The following is a 25,802-nucleotide window of genomic DNA, read 5'->3' as shown; positions in this document are numbered from 1 at the left end:
TTATGTGGTTCGTAAACATCTGCATATCCGCATAATTGTGTCTTTGCTACTCTTGTGCTAAGTGTGCTGCACCTGTTGTTTGAAGCTTGCATTACTGCTTCCCATGTTGTACTTTGATGGCAGTGCAGCTTAAAAACATCTTTTCACTTCATAAAAACTAAACTGATACTGAAATGCGCATACTCTCATATAAGTGAATTGATTTATCTTCTGCATTTGTTCATATCACTAACACCTGGCAGACATTAAAGCATGGCTGCATATTTATTGGTTAAATAAATATGGAAATATACCAGTTTCAGCTTTATTTTTCTCACAAAACCCATAATAAATATGGATGAATACAGATAAAGTTGACAACAAATTAAATATGGATAAATACAGACGGAAATGTCAAAAAAATAAACACCATAAAACCGGGAGCCCTAAATATAATAGGACCAACTGGGTTTACAAAGAATGAGTCTATTACCTAACAGTACCTCTGCTATGAGGTTGTGTAAAACAAAAAGTACTGCTGAGATTCGAACTCAGGATCTCCTGTTTACTAGACAGGCGCTTTAACCAACTAAGCCACAGCACCTACTCTGTTTCATGACTCACCACTGTACCTTCTGTCCTGGTGTCACTGTGAGGCCCTGCATATTTTTCTGTCTTGAAAGATTTGATATTTTTCAGCTGCTACCGAAAAGAAAATGGAGAAGAAAAATCTGATATTAAGATGGAAATATTACAAAGAGGGTCATGAAAAACTAATATCATTATACGTACGTATCTGTATTTATTTTCTAAAGTTTTACACTGATGGGCCAGGGGCTCAATGCATTCGTTAAACTAAACCAGATTACAATTATTTAAAGGTCACCAATATACACAAGATCATTCCTGATGCCTACATTACCCATGTGCTCTTTCCTTCACCTCTCGTGGCCTCTGGACATCCCACCAAGAAGCAGAGGAACCGCAACTCACGGAGAGAAAGTGTCACCTAAGTGACGCGTCCATGTTCAAACAGCGCTTCACAAAGTGCACTTTGAGAGACCCAAGAAAACTTGGCAGAGGCGGGTATCACAGCAAGGAGGGCTGATAGCCCGCAGTGCCCTTTACATGGCTATAGCAATACTCACCCTGGTCCTGGTCCAAACATCAGCCACCAGAGCTCAGTAAATTACCAGAATAAACAACAACCCTATATGGTGTTTTTATAGCCTTGTTTTTTAATGTATTTCTTTTCTACTTTATGGAAAAGGTGTTGCCCGTACGGAGATCGAACTCACAGCCTTGGTGTTACTAGCACCATGCTCTAACCAACTGACCTAACCGGCCAAAGCATAATGTGATACTAAAGGAGTTCTATTGAAACTGAAGAGGCAGTGACTGTACACAGAGACATTGAATAGACAGACAGACAGGCCATTGCTGACCCATCATAGTTTCAGGCCAAGACATTGAAGCGCTCCAATAATCCTGCACCAATTCGCACACACCGGGGAGCATCACCAAAGAACACAGATAGTATTTAATGAGCTGCACTGAACGTGCTTCAATAACAAGAGCTGCACGACCATCACTCCCCAGAAAAGATGGATTGAAGGCAAGAATCATCCGCAGACCCTCCCATCTGCCACACTCATCCAGAAAGGTACTGGTCTCGGCTTGGTAGCACTCGCATGCTCAATGCTATGCAGGTTCATCTCACACCCAAGCTTAATCCATACCACACACTGTCACTCACTGGGCTCTCAATCCTTAACCCTTCACTTCCTGTACCTTTTTCTCTGTACTCCTTACCCAATCTCTCATACCTGCCCCTCCCTTCACTTTCATAGAACTGGACCCTTGCTGCGCCTTCTTCTGTGAATCTCCAGAGAACACAGTTTATAACCTTATAAAGAAGATTATGTGCTCAATATTGTCTGCGCCTTCTCTTCATTAACTAACATCTTTTACCCATACTATAGACCACATTACAGCTTATTTATGAGTGAGTGCACATCTTGAAAGGTGTAGTCGTGGCCGAGTGGTTAAGGCGATGGACTTGAAATCCATTGATGTCTCACCGCGCAGTTTCGAATCCTGCCGACTACGCGTTCCTTTTTATTATGTCATTACATTTTGACGTGGAAACTAATTATGTGGTTCGTAACCATCTGCATATCCGCATAATTGTGTCTTTGCTACTCTTGTGCTAAGTGTGCTGCACCTGTTGTTTGAAGCTTGCATTACTGCTTCCCATGTTGTACTTTGATGGCAGTGCAGCTTAAAAACATCTTTTCACTTCACAAAACCAAACTGATACTGAAATGCGCATACTCTCATGTAAGTGGATTGATGTATCTTCTGCATTTGTTCATATCACTAACACCTGGCAGACATTAAAGCATGGCTGCATATTTATTGGTTAAATAAATATGGAAATATACCAGTTTCAGCTTTATTTTTCTCACAAAACCCATAATAAATATGGATGAATACAGATAAAGTTGACAACAAATTAAATATGGATAAATACAGACGGAAATGTCAAAAAAATAAACACCATAAAACCGGGAGCCCTAAATATAATAGGACCAACTGGGTTTACAAAGAATGAGTCTATTATCTAACAGTACCTCTTCTATGAGGTTGTGTAAAACAAAAGGTACTGCTGAGATTCGAACTCAGGATCTCCTGTTTACTAGACAGGTGCTTTAACCAACTAAGCCACAGCACCTACTCTGTTTCACGACTCACCACTGTACCTTCTGTCCTGGTGTCACTGTGAGGCCCTGCATATTTTTCTGTCTTGAAAGATTTGATATTTTTCAGCTGCTACCGAAAAGAAAATGGAGAAGAAAAATCTGATATTAAGATGGAAATATTACAAAGAGGGTCATGAAAAACTAATATCATTATACGTACGTATCTGTATTTATTTTCTAAAGTTTTACACTGATGGGCCAGGGGCTCAATGCATACATTAAACTAAACCAGATTACAATTATTTAAAGGTCACCAATATACACAAGATCATTCCTGATGCCTACATTACCCATGTGCTCTTTCCTTCACCTCTCGTGGCCTCTGGACATCCCACCAAGAAGCAGAGGAACTGCAACTCACGGAGAGAAAGTGTCACCTAAGTGACGCGTCCATGTTCAAACAGCGCTTCACAAAGTGCACTTTGAGAGACCCAAGAAAACTTGGCAGAGGCGGGTATCACGCAAGGAGGGCTGATAGCCCGCAGTGCCCTTTACATGGCTATAGCAATACTCACCCTGGTCCTGGTCCAAACATCAGCCACCAGAGCTCAGTAAATTACCAGAATAAACAACAACCCTATATGGTGTTTTTATAGCCTTGTTTTTTAATGGATTTCTTTTCTACTTTATGGAAAAGGTGTTGCCCGTACGGAGATCGAACTCACAGCCTTGGTGTTACTAGCACCATGCTCTAACCAACTGACCTAACCGGCCAAAGCATAATGTGATACTAAAGGAGTTCTATTGAAACTGAAGAGGCAGTGACTGTACACAGAGACATTGAATAGACAGACAGACAGGCCATTGCTGACCCATCATAGTTTCAGGCCAAGACATTGAAGCGCTCCAATAATCCTGCACCAATTCGCACACACCGGGGAGCATCACCAAAGAACACAGATAGTATTTAATGAGCTGCACTGAACGTGCTTCAATAACAAGAGCTGCACGACCATCACTCCCCAGAAAAGATGGATTGAAGGCAAGAATCATCCGCAGACCCTCCCATCTGCCACACTCATCCAGAAAGGTACTGGTCTAGGCTTGGTAGCACTCGCATGCTCAATGCTATGCAGGTTCATCTCACACCCAAGCTTAATCCATACCACACATTGTCACTCACTGGGCTCTCAATCCTTAACCCTTCACTTCCTGTACCTTTTTCTCTGTACTCCTTACCCAATCTCTCATACCTGCCCCTCCCTTCACTTTCATAGAACTGGACCCTTGCTGCGCCTTCTTCTGTGATTCTCCAGAGAACACAGTTTATAACCTTATAAAGAAGATTATGTGCTCAATATTGTCTGCGCCTTCCCTTCATTAACTAACATCTTTTACCCATACTATAGACCACATTACAGCTTATTTATGAGTGAGTGCACATCTTGAAAGGTGTAGTCGTGGCCGAGTGGTTAAGGCGATGGACTTGAAATCCATTGGTGTCTTACCGCGCAGTTTCGAATCCTGCTGACTACGCTTTCCTTTTTATTATGTCATTACATTTTGACGTGGAAACTAATTATGTGGTTCGTAACCATCTGCATATCCGCATAATTGTGTCTTTGCTACTCTTGTGCTAAGTGTGCTGCACCTGTTGTTTGAAGCTTGCATTACTGCTTCCCATGTTGTACTTTGATGGCAGTGCAGCTTAAAAACATCTTTTCACTTCACAAAACCAAACTGATACTGAAATGCGCATACTCTCATATAAGTGAATTGATGTATCTTCTGCATTTGTTCATATCACTAACACCTGGCAGACATTAAAGCATGGCTGCATATTTATTGGTTAAATAAATATGGAAATATACCAGTTTCAGCTTTATTTTTCTCACAAAACCCATAATAAATATGGATGAATACAGATAAAGTTGACAACAAATTAAATATGGATAAATACAGACGGAAATGTCAAAAAAATAAACACCATAAAACCGGGAGCCCTAAATATAATAGGACCAACTGGGTTTACAAAGAATGAGTCTATTATCTAACAGTACGTCTTCTATGAGGTTGTGTAAAACAAAAGGTACTGCTGAGATTCGAACTCAGGATCTCCTGTTTACTAGACAGGTGCTTTAACCAACTAAGCCACAGCACCTACTCTGTTTCACGACTCACCACTGTACCTTCTGTCCTGGTGTCACTGTGAGGCCCTGCATATTTTTCTGTCTTGAAAGATTTGATATTTTTCAGCTGCTACCGAAAGGAAATGGAGAAGAAAAATCTGATATTAAGATGGAAATATTACAAAGAGGGTCATGAAAAACGAATATCATTATACGTACGTATCTGTATTTATTTTCTAAAGTTTTACACTGATGGGCCAGGGGCTCAATGCATTCGTTAAACTAAACCAGATTACAATTATTTAAAGGTCACCAATATACACAAGATCATTCCTGATGCCTACATTACCCATGTGCTCTTTCCTTCACCTCTCGTGGCCTCTGGACATCCCACCAAGAAACAGAGGAACCGCAACTCACGGAGAGAAAGTGTCACCTAAGTGACGCGTCCATGTTCAAACAGCGCTTCACAAAGTGCACTTTGAGAGACCCAAGAAAACTTGGCAGAGGCGGGTATCACAGCAAGGAGGGCTGATAGCCCGCAGTGCCCTTTACATGGCTATAGCAATACTCACCCTGGTCCTGGTCCAAACATCAGCCACCAGAGCTCAGTAAATTACCAGAATAAACAACAACCCTATATGGTGTTTTTATAGCCTTGTTTTTTAATGGATTTCTTTTCTACTTTATGGTAAAGGTGTTGCCCGTACGGAGATCGAACTCACAGCCTTGGTGTTACTAGCACCATGCTCTAACCAACTGACCAAACCGGCCAAAGCATAATGTGATACTAAAGGAGTTCTATTGAAACTGAAGAGGCAGTGACTGTACACAGAGACATTGAATAGACAGACAGACAGGCCATTGCTGACCCATCATAGTTTCAGGCCAAGACATTGAAGCGCTCCAATAATCCTGCACCAATTCGCACACACCGGGGAGCATCACCAAAGAACACAGATAGTATTTAATGAGCTGCACTGAACGTGCTTCAATAACAAGAGCTGCACGACCATCACTCCCCAGAAAAGATGGATTGAAGGCAAGAATCATCCGCAGACCCTCCCATCTGCCACACTCATCCAGAAAGGTACTGGTCTAGGCTTGGTAGCACTCGCATGCTCAATGCTATGCAGGTTCATCTCACACCCAAGCTTAATCCATACCACACACTGTCACTCACTGGGCTCTCACTCCTTAACCCTTCACTTCCTGTACCTTTTTCTCTGTACTCCTTACCCAATCTCTCATACCTGCCCCTCCCTTCACTTTCATAGAACTGGACCCTTGCTGCGCCTTCTTCTGTGATTCTCCAGAGAACACAGTTTATAACCTTATAAAGAAGATTATGTGCTCAATATTGTCTGCGCCTTCCCTTCATTAACTAACATCTTTTACCCATACTATAGACCACATTACAGCTTATTTATGAGTGAGTGCACATCTTGAACGGTGTAGTCGTGGCTGAGTGGTTAAGGCGATGGACTTGAAATCCATTGGGGTCTCCCTGCGCAGGTTCGAATCCTGCCGACTACCCTTTCCTTTTTATTATGTCATTACATTTTGACGTGGAAACTAATTATGTGGTTCGCAAACATCTGCATATCCGCATAATTGTGTCTTTGCTACTCTTGTGCCAAGTGTGCTGCACCTGTTGTTTGAAGCTTGCATTACTGCTTCCCATGTTGTACTTTGATGGCAGTGCAGCTTAAAAACATCTTTTCACTTCACAAAACCAAACTGATACTGAAATGCGCATACTCTCATATAAATAAATTGATTTATCTTCTGCATTTGTTCATATCACTAACACCTGGCAGACATTAAAGCATGGCTGCATATTTATTGGTTAAATAAATATGGAAATATACCAGTTTCAGCTTTATTTTTCTCACAAAACCCATAATAAATATGGATGAATACAGATAAAGTTGACAACAAATTAAATATGGATAAATACAGACGGAAATGTCAAAAAATAAACACCATAAAACCGGGAGCCCTAAATATAATAGGACCAACTGGGTTTACAAAGAATGAGTCTATTATCTAACAGTACCTCTTCTATGAGGTTGTGTAAAACAAAAGGTACTGCTGAGATTCGAACTCAGGATCTCCTGTTTACTAGACAGGCGCTTTAACCAACTAAGCCACAGCACCTACTCTGTTTCACGACTCACCACTGTACCTTCTGTCCTGGTGTCACTGTGAGGCCCTGCATATTTTTCTGTCTTGAAAGATTTGATGTTTTTCAGCTGCTACCGAAAAGAAAATGGAGAAGAAAAATCTGATATTAAGATGGAAATATTACAAAGAGGGTCATGAAAAACTAATATCATTATACGTACGTATCTGTATTTATTTTCTAAAGTTTTACACTGATGGGCCAGGGGCTCAATGCATTCGTTAAACTAAACCAGATTACAATTATTTAAAGGTCACCAATATACACAAGATCATTTCTGATGCCTACATTACCCATGTGCTCTTTCCTTCACCTCTCGTGACCTCTGGACATCCCACCAAGAAGCAGAGGAACCGCAACTCACGGAGAGAAAGTGTCACCTCAGTGACACGTCCATGTTCAAACAGCGCTTCACAAAGTGCACTTTGAGAGACCCAAGAAAACTTGGCAGAGGCGGGTATCACAGCAAGGAGGGCTGATAGCCCGCAGTGCCCTTTACATGGCTATAGCAATACTCACCCTGGTCCTGGTCCAAACATCAGCCACCAGAGCTCAGTAAATTACCAGAATAAACAACAACCCTATATGGTGTTTTTATAGCCTTGTTTTTTAATGGATTTCTTTTCTACTTTATGGAAAAGGTGTTGCCCGTACGGAGATCGAACTCACAGCCTTGGTGTTACTAGCACCATGCTCTAACCAACTGACCTAACCGGCCAAAGCATAATGTGATTCTAAAGGAGTTCTATTGAAACTGAAGAGGCAGTGACTGTACACAGAGACATTGAATAGACAGACAGACAGGCCATTGCTGACCCATCATAGTTTCAGGACAAGACATTGAAGCGCTCCAATAATCCTGCACCAATTCGCACACACCGGGGAGCATCACCAAAGAACACAGATAGTATTTAATGAGCTGCACTGAACGTGCTTCAATAACAAGAGCTGCACGACCATCACTCCCCAGAAAAGATGGATTGAAGGCAAGAATCATCGGCAGACCCTCCCATCTGCCACACTAATCCAGAAAGGTACTGGTCTCGGCTTGGTAGCACTCGCATGCTCAATGCTATGCAGGTTCATCTCACACCCGAGCTTAATCCATACCACACACTGTCACTCACTGGGCTCTCAATCCTTAACCCTTCACTTCCTGTACCTTTTTCTCTGTACTCCTTACCCAATCTCTCATACCTGCCTCTCCCTTCACTTTCATAGAACTGGACCGTTGCTGCGCCTTCTTCTGTGATTCTCCAGAGAACACAGTTTATAACCTTATAAAGAAGATTATGTGCTCAATATTGTCTGCGCCTTCCCTTCATTAACTAACATCTTTTACCCATACTATAGACCACATTACAGCTTATTTATGAGTGAGTGCACATCTTGAAAAGTGTAGTCGTGGCGGAGTGGTTAAGGCGATGGACTTGAAATCCATTGGGGTCTCCCCGCGCAGGTTCGAATCCTGCCAACTACGCTTTCCTTTTTATTATGTCATTACATTTTGACGTGGAAACTAATTATGTGGTTCGTAAACATCTGCATATCTGCATAATTGTCTCTTTGCTACTCTTGTGCCAAGTGTGCTGCACCTGTTGTTTGAAGCTTGCATTACTGCTTCCCATGTTGTACTTTGATGGCAGTGCAGCTTAAAAACATCTATTCACTTCACAAAACCAAACTGATATTGAAATGCGCATACTCTCATATAAGTGAATTGATTTATCTTCTACATTTGTTCATATCACTAACACCTGGCAGACATTAAAGCATGGCTGCATATTTATTGGTTAAATAAATATGGAAATATACCAGTTTCAGCTTTATTTTTCTCACAAAACCCATAATAAATATGGATGAATACAGATAAAGTTGACAACAAATTAAATATGGATAAATACAGACGGAAATGTCAAAAAAATAAACACCATAAAACCGGGAGCCCTAAATATAATAGGACCAACTGGGTTTACAAAGAATGAGTCTATTATCTAACAGTACCTCTTCTATGAGGTTGTGTAAAACAAAAGGTACTGCTGAGATTCGAACTCAGGATCTCCTGTTTACTAGACAGGCGCTTTAACCAACTAAGCCACAGCACCTACTCTGTTTCACAACTCACCAGTGTACCTTCTGTCCTGGTGTCACTGTGAGGCCCTGCATATTTTTCTGTCTTGAAAGATTTGATATTTTTCAGCTGCTACCGAAAAGAAAATGGAGAAGAAAAATCAGATATTAAGATGGAAATATTACAAAGAGGGTCATGAAAAACGAATATCATTATACGTACGTATCTGTATTTATTTTCTAAAGTTTTACACTGATGGGCCAGGGGCTCAATGCATTCGTTAAACTAAACCAGATTACAATTATTTAAAGGTCACCAATATACACAAGATCATTCCTGATGCCTACATTACCCATGTGCTCTTTCCTTCACCTCTCGTGGCCTCTGGACATCCCACCAAGCAGCAGAGGAACCGCAACTCACGGAGAGAAAGTGTCACCTAAGTGACGCGTCCATGTTCAAACAGCGCATCACAAAGTGCACTTTGAGAGACCCAAAAAAACTTGGCAGAGGCGGGTATCACAGCAAGGAGGGCTGATAGCCCGCAGTGCCCTTTACATGGCTATAGCAATACTCACCCTGGTCCTGGTCCAAACATCTGCCACCAGAGCTCAGTAAATTACCAGAATAAACAACAACCCTATATGGTGTTTTCATAGCCTTGTTTTTTAATGGATTTCTTTTCTACTTTATGGAAAAAGTGTTGCCCGTACAGAGATCCAACTCACAGCCTTGGTGTTACTAGCACCATGCTCTAACCAACTGACCTAACCGGCCAAAGCATAATGTGATACTAAAGGAGTTCTATTGAAACTGAAGAGGCAGTGACTGTACACAGAGACATTGAATAGACAGACAGACAGGCCATTGCTGACCCATCATAGTTTCAGGCCAAGACATTGAAGCGCTCCAATAATCCTGCACCAATTCGCACACACCGGGGAGCATCACCAAAGAACACAGATAGTATTTAATGAGCTGCACTGAACGTGCTTCAATAACAAGAGCTGCACGACCATCACTCCCCAGAAAAGATGGATTGAAGGCAAGAATCATCCGCAGACCCTCCCATCTGCCACACTCATCCAGAAAGGTACTGGTCTCGGCTTGGTAGCACTCGCATGCTCAATGCTATGCAGGTTCATCTCACACCCGAGCTTAATCCATACCACACACTGTCAATCACTGGGCTCTCAATCCTTAACCCTTCACTTCCTGTACCTTTTTCTCTGTACTCCTTACCCAATCTCTCATACCTGCCCCTCCCTTCACTTTCATAGAACTGGACCATTGCTGCGCCTTCTTCTGTGATTCTCCAGAGAACACGGTTTATAACCTTATAAAGAAGATTATGTGCTCAATATTGTCTGCTCCTTCCCTTCATTAACTAACATCTTTTACCCATACTATAGACCACATTACAGCTTATTTATGAGTGAGTGCACATCTTGAAAGGTGTAGTCATGGCCGAGTGGTTAAGGCGATGGACTTGCAATCCATTGGTGTCTCACCGTGCATTTTCGAATCCTGCCGACTACGCTTTCCTTTTTATTATGTCATTACATTTTGACGTGGAAACTAATTATGTGGTTCGTAACCATCTGCATATCCGCATAATTGTGTCTTTGCTACTCTTGTGCTAAGTGTGCTGCACCTGTTCTTTGAAGCTTGCATTACTGCTTCCCATGTTGTACTTTGATGGCAGTGCAGCTTAAAAACATCTTTTCACTTCACAAAACCAAACTGATACTGAAATGCGCATACTCTCATATAAGTGAATTGATTTATCTTCTGCATTTGTTCATATCACTAACACCTGGCAGACATTAAAGCATGGCTGCATATTTATTGGTTAAATAAATATGGAAATATACCAGTTTCAGCTTTATTTTTCTCACAAAACCCATAATAAATATGGATGAATACAGATAAAGTTGACAATAAATTAAATATGGATAGATACAGACGGAAATGTCAAAAAAATAAACACCATAAAACCGGGAGCCCTAAATATAATAGGACCAACTGGGTTTACAAAGAATGAGTGTATTTTCTAACAGTACCTCTTCTATGAGGTTCTGTAAAACAAAAGGTACTGCTGAGATTCGAACTCAGGATCTCCTGTTTACTAGACAGGCGCTTTAACCAACTAAGCCACAGCACCTACTCTGTTTACGACTCACCGCTGTACCTTCTGTCCTGGTGTCACTGTGAGGCCCTGCATATTTTTCTGTCTTGAAAGATTTGATATTTTTCAGCTGCTACCGAAAAGAAAATGGAGAAGAAAAATCTGATATTAAGATGGAAATATTACAAAGAGGGTCATGAAAAACTAATATCATTATACGTACGTATCTGTATTTATTTTCTAAAGTTTTACACTGATGGGCCAGGGGCTCAATGCATTCGTTAAACTAAACCAGATTACAATTATTTAAAGGTCACCAATATACACAAGATCATTCCTGATGCCTACATTACCCATGTGCTCTTTCCTTCACCTCTCGTCTCCTCTGGACATCCCACCAAGAAGCAGAGGAACCGCAACTCACGGAGAGAAAGTGTCACCTAAGTGACGCGTCCATGTTCAAACAGCGCTTCACAAAGTGCACTTTGAGAGACCCAAGAAAACTTGGCAGAGGCGGGTATCACAGCAAGGAGGGCTGATAGCCCGCAGTGCCCTTTACATGGCTATAGCAATACTCACCCTGGTCCTGGTCCAAACATCAGCCACCAGAGCTCAGTAAACTACCAGAATAAACAACAACCCTATATGGTGTTTTTATAGCCTTGTTTTTTAATGGATTTCTTTTCTACTTTATGGAAAATGTGTTGCCCGTACGGAGATCGAACTCACAGCCTTGGTGTTACTAGCACCATGCTCTAACCAACTGACCTAACCGGCCAAAGCATAATGTGATACTAAAGGAGTTCTATTGAAACTGAAGAGGCAGTGACTGTACACAGAGACATTGAATAGACAGACAGACAGGCCATTGCTGACCCATCATAGTTTCAGGCCAAGACATTGAAGCGCTCCAATAATCCTGCACCAATTCGCACACACCGGGGAGCATCACCAAAGAACACAGATAGTATTTAATGAGCTGCACTGAACGTGCTTCAATAACAAGAGCTGCACGACCATCACTCCCCAGAAAAGATGGATTGAAGGCAAGAATCATCCGCAGACCCTCCCATCTGCCACACTCATCCAGAAAGGTACTGGTCTCGGCTTGGTAGCACTCGCATGCTCAATGCTATGCAGGTTCATCTCACACCCAAGCTTAATCCATACCACACACTGTCACTCACTGGGCTCTCAATCCTTAACCCTTCACTTCCTGTACCTTTTTCTCGGTACTCCTTACCCAATCTCTCATACCTGCCCCTACCTTCACTTTCATAGAACAAGACCCTTGCTGCGCCTTCTTCTGTGATTATCCAGAGAACACAGTTTATAACCTTATAAAGAAGATTATGTGCTCAATATTGTCTGCGCCTTCCCTTCATTAACTAACATCTTTTACCCATACTATAGACCACATTACAGCTTATTTATGAGTGAGTGCACATCTTGAAAGGTGTAGTCGTGGCCGAGTGGTTAAGGCGATGGACTTTCAATCCATTGGGGTCTCTCTGCGCAGGTTCGAATCCTGCCGACTACGTGTTCCTTTTTATTATGTCATTACATTTTGACGTGGAAACTAATTATGTGGTTCGTAAACATCTGCATATCCGCATAATTGTTTCTTTGCTACTCTTGTGCTAAGTGTGCTGCACCTGTTGTTTGAAGCTTGCATTACTGCTTCCCATGTTGTACTTTGATGGCAGTGCAGCTTAAAAACATCTTTTCACTTCATAAAAACTAAACTGATACTGAAATGCGCATACTCTCATATAAGTGAATTGATTTATCTTCTGCATTTGTTCATATCACTAACACCTGGCAGACATTAAAGCATGGCTGCATATTTATTGGTTAAATAAATATGGAAATATACCAGTTTCAGCTTTATTTTTCTCACAAAACCCATAATAAATATGGATGAATACAGATAAAGTTGACAACAAATTAAATATGGATAAATACAGACGGAAATGTCAAAAAAATAAACACCATAAAACCGGGAGCCCTACATATAATAGGACCAACTGGGTTTACAAAGAATGAGTCTATTATCTAACAGTACCTCTGCTATGAGGTTGTGTAAAACAAAAGGTACTGCTGAGATTCGAACTCAGGATCTCCTGTTTTCTAGACAGGCGCTTTAACCAACTAAGCCACTGCACCTACTCTGTTTCACGACTCACCACTGTACCTTCTGTCCTGGTGTCACTGTGAGGCCCTGCATATTTTTCTGTCTTGAAAGATTTGATATTTTTCAGCTGCTACCGAAAAGAAAATGGAGAAGAAAAATCTGATATTAAGATGGAAATATTACAAAGAGGGTCATGAAAAACTAATATCATTATATGTACGTATCTGTATTTATTTTCTAAAGTTTTACACTGATGGACCAGGGGCTCAATGCATTCGTTAAACTAAACCAGATTACAATTATTTAAAGGTCACCAATATACACAAGATCATTCCTGATGCCTACATTACCCATGTGCTCTTTCCTTCACCTCTCGTGACCTCTGGACATCCCACCAAGAAGCAGAGGAACCGCAACTCACGGAGAGAAAGTGTCACCTCAGTGACGCGTCCATGTTCAAACAGCGCTTCAAAAAGTGCACTTTGAGAGACCCAAGAAAACTTGGCAGAGGCGGGTTTCACAGCAAGGAGGGCTGATAGCCCGCAGTGCCCTTTACATGGCTATAGCAATACTCACCCTGGTCCTGGTCCAAACATCAGCCACCAGAGCTCAGTAAATTACCAGAATAAACAACAACCCTATATGGTGTTTTTATAGCCTTGTTTTTTAATGGATTTCTTTTCTACTTTATGGAAAATGTGTTGCCCGTACGGAGATCGAACTCACGGCCTTGGTGTTACTAGCACCATGCTCTAACCAACTGACCTAACCGTCCAAACCACGATGTGATTCTAAAGGAGTTCTATTGAAACTGAAGAGGCAGTGACTGTACACAGAGACATTGAATAGACAGACAGACAGGCCATTGCTGACCCATCATAGTTTCAGGCCAAGACATTGAAGCGCTCCAATAATCCTGCACCAATTCGCACACACCGGGGAGCATCACCAAAGAACACAGATAGTATTTAATGAGCTGCACTGAACGTGCTTCAATAACAAGAGCTGCACGACCATCACTCCCCAGAAAAGATGGATTGAAGGCAAGAATCATCCGCAGACCCTCCCATCTGCCACACTCATCCAGAAAGGTACTGGTCTCGGCTTGGTAGCACTCGCATGCTCAATGCTATGCAGGTTCATCTCACACCCGAGCTTAATCCATACCACACACTGTCACTCACTGGGCTCTCAATCCTTAACCCTTCACTTCCTGTACCTTTTTCTCTGTACTCCTTACCCAATCTCTCATACCTGCCCCTCCCTTCACTTTCATAGAACTGGACCCTTGCTGCGCCTTCTTCTGTGATTCTCCAGAGAACACAGTTTATAACCTTATAAAGAAGATTATGTGTTCAATATTGTCTGCGCCTTCCCTTCATTAACTAACATCTTTTACCCATACTATAGACCACATTACAGCTTATTTATGAGTGAGTGCACATCTTGAAAGGTGTAGTCGTGGCCGAGTGGTTAAGGCGATGGACTTGAAATTCATTGGGTTCTCCCTGCGCAGGTTCGAATCCTGCCGACTACGCGTTCCTTTTTATTATGTCATTACATTTTGACGTGGAAACTAATTATGTGGTTCGTAAACATCTGCATATCCGCATAATTGTGTCTTTGCTACTCTTGTGCTAAGTGTGCTGCACCTGTTGTTTGAAGCTTGCATTACTGCTTCCCATGTTGTACTTTGATGGCAGTGCAGCTTAAAAACATCTTTTCACTTCACAAAACCAAACTGATACTGAAATGCGCATACTCTCATATAAGTGAATTGATGTATCTTCTGCATTTGTTCATATCACTAACACCTGGCAGACATTAAAGCATGGCTGCATATTTATTGGTTAAATAAATATGGAAATATACCAGTTTCAGCTTTATTTTTCTCACAAAACCCATAATAAATATGGATGAATACAGATAAAGTTGACAACAAATTAAATATGGATAAATACAGACGGAAATGTCAAAAAAATAAACACCATAAAACCGGGAGCCCTAAATATAATAGGACCAACTGGGTTTACAAAGAATGAGTCTATTATCTAACAGTACGTCTTCTATGAGGTTGTGTAAAACAAAAGGTACTGCTGAGATTCGAACTCAGGATCTCCTGTTCACTAGACAGGCGCTTTAACCAACTAAGCCACAGCACCTACTCTGTTTCACGACTCACCACTGTACCTTCTGTCCTGGTGTCACTGTGAGGCCCTGCATATTTTTCTGTCTTGAAAGATGTGATATTTTTCAGCTGCTACCGAAAAGAAAATGGAGAAGAAAAATCTGATATTAAGATGGAAATATTACAAAGAGGGTCATGAAAAACTAATATCATTATACGTACGTATCTGTATTTATTTTCTAAAGTTTTACACTGATGGGCCAGGGGCTCAATGCATTCGTTAAACTAAACCAGATTACAATTATTTAAAGGTCACCAATATACACAAGATCATTCCTGATGCCTACATTACCCATGTGCTCTTTCCTTCACCTCTCGTGGCCTCTGGACATCCCACCAAGAAGCAGAGGAACCGCAACTCACGGAGAGAAAGTGTCACCTAAGTGACGCGTCCATGTTCAAACAGCGCTTCACAAAGTGCACTTTGAGAGACCCAAGAAAACTTGGCAGAGGCGGGTATCACAGCAAGGAGGGCTGATAGCCCGCAGTGCCCTTTACATGGCTATAGCAATACTCACCCTGGTCCTGGTCCAAACATCAGCCACCAGAGCTCAGTAAATTACCAGAATAAACAACAACCCTATATGGTGTTTTTATAGCCTTGTTTTTTAATGGATTTCTTTTCTACTTTATGGAAAAGGTGTTACCCGTACGGAGATCGAACTCACAGCCTTGGTGTTACTAGCACCATGCTCTAACCAACTGACCTAACCGGCCAAAGCATAATGTGATACTAAAGGAGTTCTATTGAAACTGAAGAGGCAGTGACTGTACACAGAGACATTGAATAGACAGACAGACAGGCCATTGCTGACCCATCATAGTTTCAGGCCAAGACATTGAAGCGCTCCAATAATCCTGCACCAATTCGCACACACCGGGGAGCATCACCAAAGAACACAGATAGTATTTAATGAGCTGCACTGAACGTGCTTCAATAACAAGAGCTGCACGACCATCACTCCCCAGAAAAGATGGATTGAAGGCAAGAATCATCCGCAGACCCTCCCATCTGCCACACTCATCCAGAAAGGTACTGGTCTCGGCTTGGTAGCACTCGCAGGCTCAATGCTATGCAGGTTCATCTCACACCCAAGCTTAATCCATACCACACACTGTCACTCACTGGGCTCTCAATCCTTAACCCTTCACTTCCTGTACCTTTTTCTCTGTACTCCTTACCAAATCTCTCATACCTGCCCCTCCCTTCACTTTCATAGAACTGGACCCTTGCTGCGCCTTCTTCTGTGAATCTCCAGAGAACACAGTTTATAACCTTATAAAGAAGATTATGTGCTCAATATTGTCTGCGCCTTCCCTTCATTAACTAACATCTTTTACCCATACTATAGACCACATTACAGCTTATTTATGAGTGAGTGCACATCTTGAAAGGTGTAGTCGTGGCCGAGTGGTTAAGGCGATGGACTTGAAATCCATTGGTGTCTCACCGCGCAGTTTCGAATCCTGCCGACTACGCTTTCCTTTTTATTATGTCATTACATTTTGACGTGGAAACTAATTATGTGGTTCGTAACCATCTGCATATCCGCATAATTGTGTCTTTGCTACTCTTGTGCTAAGTGTGCTGCACCTGTTGTTTGAAGCTTGCATTACTGCTTCCCATGTTGTACTTTGATGGCAGTGCAGCTTAAAAACATCTTTTCACTTCACAAAACCAAACTGATACTGAAATGCGCATACTCTCATGTAAGTGAATTGATGTATCTTCTGCATTTGTTCATATCACTAACACCTGGCAGACATTAAAGCATGGCTGCATATTTATTGGTTAAATAAATATGGAAATATACCAGTTTCAGCTTTATTTTTCTCACAAAACCCATAATAAATATGGATGAATACAGATAAAGTTGACAACAAATTAAATATGGATAAATACAGACGGAAATGTCAAAAAAATAAACACCATAAAACCGGGAGCCCTAAATATAATAGGACCAACTGGGTTTACAAAGAATGAGTCTATTATCTAACAGTACCTCTTCTATGAGGTTGTGTAAAACAAAAGGTACTGCTGAGATTCGAACTCAGGATCTCCTGTTTACTAGACAGGTGCTTTAACCAACTAAGCCACAGCACCTACTCTGTTTCACGACTCACCACTGTACCTTCTGTCCTGGTGTCACTGTGAGGCCCTGCATATTTTTTCTGTCTTGAAAGATTTGATATTTTTCAGCTGCTACCGAAAAGAAAATGGAGAAGAAAAATCTGATATTAAGATGGAAATATTACAAAGAGGGTCATGAAAAACTAATATCATTATACGTACGTATCTGTATTTATTTTCTAAAGTTTTACACTGATGGGCCAGGGGCTCAATGCATTCGTTAAACTAAACCAGATTACAATTATTTAAAGGTCACCAATATACACAAGATCATTCCTGATGCCTACATTACCCATGTGCTCTTTCCTTCACCTCTCGTGGCCTCTGGACATCCCACCAAGAAGCAGAGGAACCGCAACTCACGGAGAGAAAGTGTCACCTAAGTGACGCGTCCATGTTCAAACAGCGCTTCACAAAGTGCACTTTGAGAGACCCAAGAAAACTTGGCAGAGGCGGGTATCACAGCAAGGAGGGCTGATAGCCCGCAGTGCCCTTTACATGGCTATAGCAATACTCACCCTGGTCCTGGTCCAAACATCAGCCACCAGAGCTCAGTAAATTACCAGAATAAACAACAACCCTATATGGTGTTTTTATAGCCTTGTTTTTTAATGGATTTCTTTTCTACTTTATGGAAAAGGTGTTGCCCGTACGGAGATCGAACTCACAGCCTTGGTGTTACTAGCACCATGCTCTAACCAACTGACCTAACCGGCCAAAGCATAATGTGATACTAAAGGAGTTCTATTGAAACTGAAGAGGCAGTGACTGTACACAGAGACATTGAATAGACAGACAGACAGGCCATTGCTGACCCATCATAGTTTCAGGCCAAGACATTGAAGCGCTCCAATAATCCTGCACCAATTCGCACACACCGGGGAGCATCACCAAAGAACACAGATAGTATTTAATGAGCTGCACTGAACGTGCTTCAATAACAAGAGCTGCACGACCATCACTCCCCAGAAAAGATGGATTGAAGGCAAGAATCATCCGCAGACCCTCCCATCTGCCACACTCATCCAGAAAGGTACTGGTCTCGGCTTGGTAGCACTCACAGGCTCAATGCTATGCAGGTTCATCTCACACCCAAGCTTAATCCATACCACACACTGTCACTCACTGGGCTCTCAATCCTTAACCCTTCACTTCCTGTACCTTTTTCTCTGTACTCCTTACCAAATCTCTCATACCTGCCCCTCCCTTCACTTTCATAGAACTGGACCCTTGCTGCGCCTTCTTCTGTGAATCTCCAGAGAACACAGTTTATAACCTTATAAAGAAGATTATGTGCTCAATATTGTCTGCGCCTTCCCTTCATTAACTAACATCTTTTACCCATACTATAGACCACATTACAGCTTATTTATGAGTGAGTGCACATCTTGAAAGGTGTAGTCGTGGCCGAGTGGTTAAGGCGATGGACTTGAAATCCATTGGTGTCTCACCGCGCAGTTTCGAATCCTGCCGACTACGCTTTCCTTTTTATTATGTCATTACATTTTGACGTGGAAACTAATTATGTGGTTCGTAACCATCTGCATATCCGCATAATTGTGTCTTTGCTACTCTTGTGCTAAGTGTGCTGCACCTGTTGTTTGAAGCTTGCATTACTGCTTCCCATGTTGTACTTTGATGGCAGTGCAGCTTAAAAACATCTTTTCACTTCACAAAACCAAACTGATACTGAAATGCGCATACTCTCATGTAAGTGAATTGATGTATCTTCTGCATTTGTTCATATCACTAACACCTGGCAGACATTAAAGCATGGCTGCATATTTATTGGTTAAATAAATATGGAAATATACCAGTTTCAGCTTTATTTTTCTCACAAAACCCATAATAAATATGGATGAATACAGATAAAGTTGACAACAAATTAAATATGGATAAATACAGACGGAAATGTCAAAAAAATAAACACCATAAAACCGGGAGCCCTAAATATAATAGGACCAACTGGGTTTACAAAGAATGAGTCTATTATCTAACAGTACCTCTTCTATGAGGTTGTGTAAAACAAAAGGTACTGCTGAGATTCGAACTCAGGATCTCCTGTTTACTAGACAGGTGCTTTAACCAACTAAGCCACAGCACCTACTCTGTTTCACGACTCACCACTGTACCTTCTGTCCTGGTGTCACTGTGAGGCCCTGCATATTTTTTCTGTCTTGAAAGATTTGATATTTTTCAGCTGCTACCGAAAAGAAAATGGAGAAGAAAAATCTGATATTAAGATGGAAATATTACAAAGAGGGTCATGAAAAACTAATATCATTATACGTACGTATCTGTATTTATTTTCTAAAGTTTTACACTGATGGGCCAGGGGCTCAATGCATTCGTTAAACTAAACCAGATTACAATTATTTAAAGGTCACCAATACACACAAGATCATTCCTGATGCCTACATTACCCATGTGCTCTTTCCTTCACCTCTCGTGGCCTCTGGACATCCCACCAAGAAGCAGAGGAACTGCAACTCACGGAGAGAAAGTGTCACCTAAGTGACGCGTCCATGTTCAAACAGCGCTTCACAAAGTGCACTTTGAGAGACCCAAGAAAACTTGGCAGAGGCGGGTATCACAGCAAGGAGGGCTGATAGCCCGCAGTGCCCTTTACATGGCTATAGCAATACTCACCCTGGTCCTGGTCCAAACATCAGCCACCAGAGCTCAGTAAATTACCAGAATAAACAACAACCCTATATGGTGTTTTTATAGCCTTGTTTTTTAATGGATTTCTTTTCTACTTTATGGAAAAGGTGTTGCCCGTACGGAGATCGAACTCACAGCCTTGGTGTTACTAGCACCATGCTCTAACCAACTGACCTAACCGGCCAAAGCATAATGTGATACTAAAGGAGTTCTATTGAAACTGAAGAGGCAGTGACTGTACACAGAGACATTGAATAGACAGACAGACAGGCCATTGCTGACCCATCATAGTTTCAGGCCAAGACATTGAAGCGCTCCAATAATCCTGCACCAATTCGCACACACCGGGGAGCATCACCAAAGAACACAGATAGTATTTAATGAGCTGCACTGAACGTGCTTCAATAACAAGAGCTGCACGACCATCACTCCCCAGAAAAGATGGATTGAAGGCAAGAATCATCCGCAGACCCTCCCATCTGCCACACTCATCCAGAAAGGTACTGGTCTAGGCTTGGTAGCACTCGCATGCTCAATGCTATGCAGGTTCATCTCACACCCAAGCTTAATCCATACCACACATTGTCACTCACTGGGCTCTCAATCCTTAACCCTTCACTTCCTGTACCTTTTTCTCTGTACTCCTTACCCAATCTCTCATACCTGCCCCTCCCTTCACTTTCATAGAACTGGACCCTTGCTGCGCCTTCTTCTGTGATTCTCCAGAGAACACAGTTTATAACCTTATAAAGAAGATTATGTGCTCAATATTGTCTGCGCCTTCCCTTCATTAACTAACATCTTTTACCCATACTATAGACCACATTACAGCTTATTTATGAGTGAGTGCACATCTTGAAAGGTGTAGTCGTGGCCGAGTGGTTAAGGCGATGGACTTGAAATCCATTGGTGTCTTACCGCGCAGTTTCGAATCCTGCCGACTACGCTTTCCTTTTTATTATGTCATTACATTTTGACGTGGAAACTAATTATGTGGTTCGTAACCATCTGCATATCCGCATAATTGTGTCTTTGCTACTCTTGTGCTAAGTGTGCTGCACCTGTTGTTTGAAGCTTGCATTACTGCTTCCCATGTTGTACTTTGATGGCAGTGCAGCTTAAAAACATCTTTTCACTTCACAAAACCAAACTGATACTGAAATGCGCATACTCTCATATAAGTGAATTGATGTATCTTCTGCATTTGTTCATATCACTAACACCTGGCAGACATTAAAGCATGGCTGCATATTTATTGGTTAAATAAATATGGAAATATACCAGTTTCAGCTTTATTTTTCTCACAAAACCCATAATAAATATGGATGAATACAGATAAAGTTGACAACAAATTAAATATGGATAAATACAGACGGAAATGTCAAAAAAATAAACACCATAAAACCGGGAGCCCTAAATATAATAGGACCAACTGGGTTTACAAAGAATGAGTCTATTATCTAACAGTACGTCTTCTATGAGGTTGTGTAAAACAAAAGGTACTGCTGAGATTCGAACTCAGGATCTCCTGTTCACTAGACAGGCGCTTTAACCAACTAAGCCACAGCACCTACTCTGTTTCACGACTCACCACTGTACCTTCTGTCCTGGTGTCACTGTGAGGCCCTGCATATTTTTCTGTCTTGAAAGATTTGATATTTTTCAGCTGCTACCGAAAAGAAAATGGAGAAGAAAAATCTGATATTAAGATGGAAATATTACAAAGAGGGTCATGAAAAACGAATATCATTATACGTACGTATCTGTATTTATTTTCTAAAGTTTTACACTGATGGGCCAGGGGCTCAATGCATTCGTTAAACTAAACCAGATTACAATTATTTAAAGGTCACCAATATACACAAGATCATTCCTGATGCCTACATTACCCATGTGCTCTTTCCTTCACCTCTCGTGGCCTCTGGACATCCCACCAAGAAACAGAGGAACCGCAACTCACGGAGAGAAAGTGTCACCTAAGTGACGCGTCCATGTTCAAACAGCGCTTCACAAAGTGCACTTTGAGAGACCCAAGAAAACTTGGCAGAGGCGGGTATCACAGCAAGGAGGGCTGATAGCCCGCAGTGCCCTTTACATGGCTATAGCAATACTCACCCTGGTCCTGGTCCAAACATCAGCCACCAGAGCTCAGTAAATTACCAGAATAAACAACAACCCTATATGGTGTTTTTATAGCCTTGTTTTTTAATGGATTTCTTTTCTACTTTATGGAAAAGGTGTTGCCCGTACGGAGATCGAACTCACAGCCTTGGTGTTACTAGCACCATGCTCTAACCAACTGACCTAACCGGCCAAAGCATAATGTGATACTAAAGGAGTTCTATTGAAACTGAAGAGGCAGTGACTGTACACAGAGACATTGAATAGACAGACAGACAGGCCATTGCTGACCCATCATAGTTTCAGGCCAAGACATTGAAGCGCTCCAATAATCCTGCACCAATTCGCACACACCGGGGAGCATCACCAAAGAACACAGATAGTATTTAATGAGCTGCACTGAACGTGCTTCAATAACAAGAGCTGCACGACCATCACTCCCCAGAAAAGATGGATTGAAGGCAAGACTCATCCGCAGACCCTCCCATCTGCCACACTCATCCAGAAAGGTACTGGTCTAGGCTTGGTAGCACTCGCATGCTCAATGCTATGCAGGTTCATCTCACACCCAAGCTTAATCCATACCACACACTGTCACTCACTGGGCTCTCAATCCTTAACCCTTCACTTCCTGTACCTTTTTCTCTGTACTCCTTACCCAATCTCTCATACCTGCCCCTCCCTTCACTTTCATAGAACTGGACCCTTGCTGCGCCTTCTTCTGTGATTCTCCAGAGAACACAGTTTATAACCTTATAAAGAAGATTATGTGCTCAATATTGTCTGCGCCTTCCCTTCATTAACTAACATCTTTTACCCATACTATAGACCACATTACAGCTTATTTATGAGTGAGTGCACATCTTGAAAGGTGTAGTCGTGGCCGAGTGGTTAAGGCGATGGACTTGAAATCCGTTGGTGTCTCACCGCGCAGTTTCGAATCCTGCTGACTACGCTTTCCTTTTTATTATGTCTTTACATTTTGACGTGGAAACTAATTATGTGGTTCGTAACCATCTGCATATCCGCATAATTGTGTCTTTGCTGCTCTTGTGCTAAGTGTGCTGCACCTGTTGTTTGAAGCTTGCATTACTGCTTCCCATGTTGTACTTTGATGGCAGTGCAGCTTAAAAACATCTTTTCACTTCATAAAAACTAAACTGATACTGAAATGCGCATACTCTCATATAAGTGAATTGATTTATCTTCTGCATTTGTTCATATCACTAACACCTGGCAGACATTAAAGCATGGCTGCATATTTATTGGTTAAATAAATATGGAAATATACCAGTTTCAGCTTTATTTTTCTCACAAAACCCATAATAAATATGGATGAATACAGATAAAGTTGACAACAAATTAAATATGGATAAATACAGACGGAAATGTCAAAAAAATAAACACCATAAAACCGGGAGCCCTAAATATAATAGGACCAACTGGGTTTACAAAGAATGAGTCTATTATCTAACAGTACCTCTTCTATGAGGTTGTGTAAAACAAAAGGTACTGCTGAGATTCGAACTCAGGATCTCCTGTTTACTAGACAGGCGCTTTAACCAACTAAGCCACAGCACCTACTCTGTTTTACAACTCACCACTGTACCTTCTGTCCTGGTGTCACTGTGAGGCCCTGCATATTTTTCTGTCTTGAAAGATTTGATATTTTTCAGCTGCTACCGAAAAGAAAATGGAGAAGAAAAATCTGATATTAAGATGGAAATATTACAAAGAGGGTCATGAAAAACTAATATCATTATACGTACGTATCTGTATTTATTTTCTAAAGTTTTACACTGATGGGCCAGGGGCTCAATGCATTCGGTAAACTAAACCAGATTACAATTATTTAAAGGTCACCAATATACACAAGATCATTCCTGATGCCTACATTACCCATGTGCTCTTTCCTTCACCTCTCGTGGCCTCTGGACATCCCACCAAGAAGCAGAGGAACCGCAACTCACGGAGAGAAAGTGTCACCTAAGTGACACGTCCATGTTCAAACAGCGCTTCACAAAGTGCACTTTGAGAGACCCAAGAAAACTTGGCAGAGGCGGGTATCACAGCAAGGAGGGCTGATAGCCCGCAGTGCCCTTTACATGGCTATAGCAATACTCACCCTGGTCCTGGTCCAAACATCAGCCAGCAGAGCTCAGTAAATTACCAGAATAAACAAAAACCTTTATGGTGTTTTTATAGCCTTGTTTTTTAATGTATTTCTTTTCTACTTTATGGAAAAGGTGTTGCCCGTACGGAGATCGAACTCACAGCCTTGGTGTTACTAGCACCATGCTCTAACCAACTGACCTAACCGGCCAAAGTATAATGTGATACTAAAGGAGTTCTATTGAAACTGAAGAGGCAGTGACTGTACAGACAGACAGACAGGCCATTGCTGACCCATCATAGTTTCAGGCCAAGACATTGAAGCGCTCCAATAATCCTGCACCAATTCGCACACACCGGGGAGCATCACCAAAGAACACAGATAGTATTTAATGAGCTGCACTGAACGTGCTTCAATAACAAGAGCTGCACGACCATCACTCCCCAGAAAAGATGGATTGAAGGCAAGAATCATCCGCAGACCCTCCCATCTGCCACACTCATCCAGAAAGGTACTGGTCTCGGCTTTGTAGCACTCGAATGCTCAATGCTATGCAGGTTCATCTCACACCCAAGCTTAATCCATACCACACACTGTCACTCACTGGGCTCTCAATCCTTAACCCTTCACTTCCTGTACCTTTTTCTCTTTACTCCTTACCCAATCTCTCATACCTGCCCCTCCCTTCACTTTCATAGAACTGGACCCTTGCTGCGCCTTCTTCTGTGATTCTCCAGAGAACACAGTTTATAACCTTATAAAGAAGATTATGTGCTGAATATTGTCTGCGCCATCCCTTCATTAACTAACATCTTTTACCCATATTATAGACCACATTACAGCTTATTTATGAGTGAGTGCACATCTTGAAAGGTGTAGTCGTGGCCGAGTGGTTAAGGCGATGGACTTGAAATCCATTGGGGTCTCCCCGCGCAGGTTCGAATCCTGCCGACTACGCTTTCCTTTTTATTATGTCATTACATTTTGACGTGGAAACTAATTATGTGGTTCGTAAACATCTGCATATCCGCATAATTGTGTCTTTGCTACTCTTGTGCCAAGTGTGCTGCACCTGTTGTTTGAAGCTTGCATTACTGCTTCCCATGTTGTACTTTGATGGCAGTGCAGCTTAAAAACATCTTTTCACTTCACAAAACCAAACTGATACTGAAATGCGCATACTCTCATATAAGTGAATTGATGTATCTTCTGCATTTGTTCATATCACTAACACCTGGCAGACATTAAAGCATGGCT

The 25,802-nt window shown here is 41.7% G+C and overlaps 23 non-coding genes across 23 annotated transcripts; 11 read left to right on the top strand and 12 right to left on the bottom strand.

Annotated features, from left to right (window-relative positions):
• Nucleotides 1-509: 509 nt before the first annotated feature.
• On the bottom strand, nucleotides 510-583 carry TRNAT-AGU (transfer RNA threonine (anticodon AGU)). Its single transcript has one exon. It is a non-coding gene; the product is annotated as a tRNA-Thr (tRNA).
• A 1,423-nt stretch (nucleotides 584-2,006) lies between these two features.
• TRNAS-UGA (transfer RNA serine (anticodon UGA)) lies at nucleotides 2,007-2,088 on the top strand. Its single transcript has one exon. It is a non-coding gene; the product is annotated as a tRNA-Ser (tRNA).
• Nucleotides 2,089-2,639: 551 nt separating this feature from the next.
• Nucleotides 2,640-2,713, bottom strand: TRNAT-AGU (transfer RNA threonine (anticodon AGU)). The gene has a single exon. It is a non-coding gene; the product is annotated as a tRNA-Thr (tRNA).
• A 1,422-nt stretch (nucleotides 2,714-4,135) lies between these two features.
• TRNAS-UGA (transfer RNA serine (anticodon UGA)) lies at nucleotides 4,136-4,217 on the top strand. Its single transcript has one exon. It is a non-coding gene; the product is annotated as a tRNA-Ser (tRNA).
• A 551-nt stretch (nucleotides 4,218-4,768) lies between these two features.
• Nucleotides 4,769-4,842, bottom strand: TRNAT-AGU (transfer RNA threonine (anticodon AGU)). The gene has a single exon. It is a non-coding gene; the product is annotated as a tRNA-Thr (tRNA).
• A 1,422-nt stretch (nucleotides 4,843-6,264) lies between these two features.
• TRNAS-UGA (transfer RNA serine (anticodon UGA)) lies at nucleotides 6,265-6,346 on the top strand. The gene has a single exon. It is a non-coding gene; the product is annotated as a tRNA-Ser (tRNA).
• Nucleotides 6,347-6,896: 550 nt separating this feature from the next.
• Nucleotides 6,897-6,970, bottom strand: TRNAT-AGU (transfer RNA threonine (anticodon AGU)). Its single transcript has one exon. It is a non-coding gene; the product is annotated as a tRNA-Thr (tRNA).
• Nucleotides 6,971-8,393: 1,423 nt separating this feature from the next.
• TRNAS-UGA (transfer RNA serine (anticodon UGA)) lies at nucleotides 8,394-8,475 on the top strand. Its single transcript has one exon. It is a non-coding gene; the product is annotated as a tRNA-Ser (tRNA).
• Nucleotides 8,476-9,026: 551 nt separating this feature from the next.
• On the bottom strand, nucleotides 9,027-9,100 carry TRNAT-AGU (transfer RNA threonine (anticodon AGU)). Its single transcript has one exon. It is a non-coding gene; the product is annotated as a tRNA-Thr (tRNA).
• A 2,056-nt stretch (nucleotides 9,101-11,156) lies between these two features.
• Nucleotides 11,157-11,230, bottom strand: TRNAT-AGU (transfer RNA threonine (anticodon AGU)). The gene has a single exon. It is a non-coding gene; the product is annotated as a tRNA-Thr (tRNA).
• A 1,422-nt stretch (nucleotides 11,231-12,652) lies between these two features.
• TRNAE-UUC (transfer RNA glutamic acid (anticodon UUC)) lies at nucleotides 12,653-12,734 on the top strand. The gene has a single exon. It is a non-coding gene; the product is annotated as a tRNA-Glu (tRNA).
• Nucleotides 12,735-13,286: 552 nt separating this feature from the next.
• On the bottom strand, nucleotides 13,287-13,360 carry TRNAS-AGA (transfer RNA serine (anticodon AGA)). The gene has a single exon. It is a non-coding gene; the product is annotated as a tRNA-Ser (tRNA).
• A 1,423-nt stretch (nucleotides 13,361-14,783) lies between these two features.
• On the top strand, nucleotides 14,784-14,865 carry TRNAS-UGA (transfer RNA serine (anticodon UGA)). Its single transcript has one exon. It is a non-coding gene; the product is annotated as a tRNA-Ser (tRNA).
• A 551-nt stretch (nucleotides 14,866-15,416) lies between these two features.
• On the bottom strand, nucleotides 15,417-15,490 carry TRNAT-AGU (transfer RNA threonine (anticodon AGU)). The gene has a single exon. It is a non-coding gene; the product is annotated as a tRNA-Thr (tRNA).
• Nucleotides 15,491-16,913: 1,423 nt separating this feature from the next.
• TRNAS-UGA (transfer RNA serine (anticodon UGA)) lies at nucleotides 16,914-16,995 on the top strand. Its single transcript has one exon. It is a non-coding gene; the product is annotated as a tRNA-Ser (tRNA).
• A 551-nt stretch (nucleotides 16,996-17,546) lies between these two features.
• On the bottom strand, nucleotides 17,547-17,620 carry TRNAT-AGU (transfer RNA threonine (anticodon AGU)). The gene has a single exon. It is a non-coding gene; the product is annotated as a tRNA-Thr (tRNA).
• Nucleotides 17,621-19,044: 1,424 nt separating this feature from the next.
• TRNAS-UGA (transfer RNA serine (anticodon UGA)) lies at nucleotides 19,045-19,126 on the top strand. Its single transcript has one exon. It is a non-coding gene; the product is annotated as a tRNA-Ser (tRNA).
• Nucleotides 19,127-19,677: 551 nt separating this feature from the next.
• On the bottom strand, nucleotides 19,678-19,751 carry TRNAT-AGU (transfer RNA threonine (anticodon AGU)). The gene has a single exon. It is a non-coding gene; the product is annotated as a tRNA-Thr (tRNA).
• A 1,424-nt stretch (nucleotides 19,752-21,175) lies between these two features.
• TRNAS-UGA (transfer RNA serine (anticodon UGA)) lies at nucleotides 21,176-21,257 on the top strand. Its single transcript has one exon. It is a non-coding gene; the product is annotated as a tRNA-Ser (tRNA).
• Nucleotides 21,258-21,808: 551 nt separating this feature from the next.
• Nucleotides 21,809-21,882, bottom strand: TRNAT-AGU (transfer RNA threonine (anticodon AGU)). The gene has a single exon. It is a non-coding gene; the product is annotated as a tRNA-Thr (tRNA).
• Nucleotides 21,883-23,305: 1,423 nt separating this feature from the next.
• TRNAS-UGA (transfer RNA serine (anticodon UGA)) lies at nucleotides 23,306-23,387 on the top strand. The gene has a single exon. It is a non-coding gene; the product is annotated as a tRNA-Ser (tRNA).
• A 552-nt stretch (nucleotides 23,388-23,939) lies between these two features.
• TRNAT-AGU (transfer RNA threonine (anticodon AGU)) lies at nucleotides 23,940-24,013 on the bottom strand. The gene has a single exon. It is a non-coding gene; the product is annotated as a tRNA-Thr (tRNA).
• Nucleotides 24,014-25,420: 1,407 nt separating this feature from the next.
• On the top strand, nucleotides 25,421-25,502 carry TRNAS-UGA (transfer RNA serine (anticodon UGA)). Its single transcript has one exon. It is a non-coding gene; the product is annotated as a tRNA-Ser (tRNA).
• The last annotated feature ends 300 nt before the right edge of the window (nucleotides 25,503-25,802 follow it).

The sequence above is a fragment of the Triturus cristatus genome, chromosome 4_2 (genome assembly GCF_964204655.1).
Source record: "Triturus cristatus chromosome 4_2, aTriCri1.1, whole genome shotgun sequence".
NCBI classification, from domain to species: Eukaryota; Metazoa; Chordata; class Amphibia; order Caudata; family Salamandridae; genus Triturus; species Triturus cristatus.
This window is presented reverse-complemented; position numbering and strand designations above follow the sequence as displayed.